Raw genomic sequence first — 2,278 nt, forward strand, 5'->3', positions numbered from 1 at the left:
ATCGTCAAAGTCGTCTCCACCAAATCGATAGTTATCATCTCATCGAAAGATCGGGACACCCTCGCCTCTATCACGATCTTTCGATGAGATGGTAACTATCGATTTGGTGGAGACGACTTTGACGATCCGACTACAAACGTGCACGACGTTGCGCCTTAGCAATCGCTAAACCAATCTCCAGAGGTTATTGACCACGCCGGTGCACGATCAACCTGACCACGAAGGTCTATTCCTGCAAGCAATCGAAGAACGAGCAAGAATATGATAAAAGCAATCTGAATATTGCAAATATGTATGAAGTATTGATAAAGGTGGGGATCCGAAAGCGGTCTTGGTCTGGTCGTTGGACACAAACGAAGTACACGAAGTTGCGTTGGCTAACTTTTAACTAAACAAATCCCAAGGAAAAGCTACTAGATGGATCTACTTATATAGGAGCAAGGGTGGCGGCCAAGGAGGTGGGAGGACGTCCCAAGGCAGCCTAAAACTAAATCTAGGTCGTACAAGGCCAATGGGTCCAAGTGGAGGTGATGTAACACCTCTGGACTTGTAGTTTGACTCGGATTCTGCTGCAGCATCAGATTGTTTCGTCCACAACTCAACGCTCCGGACGAATTTGAAGGTGATTCCAATTGGGTTGGAAAGTGCACGAAATCTAGTTTCCAACAAAAAAAGAATCACCCAATTCGGAGTCCGTATGAAAAACTTGTATGCATTTTGAGTCAGATGTGTCTGTGCAGTCCGAATCTGAATCCAGAACGTGAGAGACTTGGACTCTATCTTCTCTTGGGCCAAAAGTGACGTGAGAGAACTTTTTGGACAGCAAATAAACATCTCTTTCTTCCTTATCTTCATATGTGGATTGTACAAATGTCCCATACACCTGCAATTAGACAAAACACAAAAGTGTGTGAAGTATTTTTGTTCTGGATAACATAAATAGATTATTGAATAGTTTGCACTAGAAATCACCTGACAAATATGCATATATGCAATATTTTTGGTCATATCCAAGGTAGTCATGTCCTCATCAACTAGCATCACATTCAAGCTCAAAAGTCTTATTAAAATCAGGAAGTTGGAGTAAAGGAGCATGTGTCAACTTATCTTTCAATACCGAGAAGGCTTCTTCCTGTGCGGTACCCCAAAGAAAAGGCACATCTTTCTTTGTAAGCTCATTGAGAGGTGCAGCAATGTGATGAGGACATGACTATCTTGGATATGACCAAAAATATTGCATATATGCATATTTGTCAGGTGATTTCTAGTGCAAACTATTTAATAATCTATTTATGTTATCCAGAACAAAAATACTTCACACACTTTTGTGTTTTGTCTAATTGCAGGTGTATGGGACATTTGTACAATCCACATATGAAGATAAGGAAGAAAGAGATGTTTATTTGCTGTCCAAAAAGTTCTCTCACGTCACTTTTGGCCCAAGAGAAGATAGAGTCCAAGTCTCTCACGTTCTGGATTCAGATTCGGACTGCACAGACATACCTGACTCAAAACGCACACAAGTTTTTCATACGGACTCCGAATTGGGTGATTCTTTTTTTTTGTTGGAAACTAGATTTCGTGCACTTTCCAACCCAATTGGAATCACCTTCAAATTCGTCCGGAGCGTTGAGTTGTGGACGAAACAATCTGATGCTGCAGCAGAATCCGAGTCAAACTACAAGTCCAAAGGTGTTACATCACCTCCACTTGGGCCCATTGGCCTTGTACGACCTAGATTTAGTTTTAGGCTGCCTTGGGACGTCCTCCCACCTCCTTCGCCGACACCCCTTGCTCCTATATAAGTAGATCCATCTAGTAGCTTTTCCTTGGGATTTGTTTAGTTAAAAGTTAGCCATTGCAACTTCGTGTACTTCGTTTGTGTCCAACGACCAGACCAAGACCGCTTCCGGATCCCCACCATTATCAATAATTCATATATATTTGCAATATTCAGATTGCTTTATCATATTCTTGCTCGTTCTTCGATTGCTTGCAGGAATAGACCTTCGTGGTCAGGCTGACCGTGCTTCCGGCATCGTCAGTAACCTCAGGAGATTGGTTTAGCGATTGCTAAGGCGCAACGTCGTGCACGTTTGTAGTCGGATTGTCAAAGTCGTCTCCACCAAATCGATAGTTATCATCTCATCGAAAGATCGGGACCTTCGCCTCTATCACAATGGTGCTGAAATCTCTCACAAAACGCCTATAGAATCCAGCGAGGCCAAGAAAACTCCTCACTTGTGTGACCGTTTTGGGTTGCGGCCAACTCTCAATA

Source organism: Triticum dicoccoides, chromosome 4A (genome assembly GCF_002162155.2).
Source record: "Triticum dicoccoides isolate Atlit2015 ecotype Zavitan chromosome 4A, WEW_v2.0, whole genome shotgun sequence".
Classification (NCBI taxonomy): Eukaryota; Viridiplantae; Streptophyta; class Magnoliopsida; order Poales; family Poaceae; genus Triticum; species Triticum dicoccoides.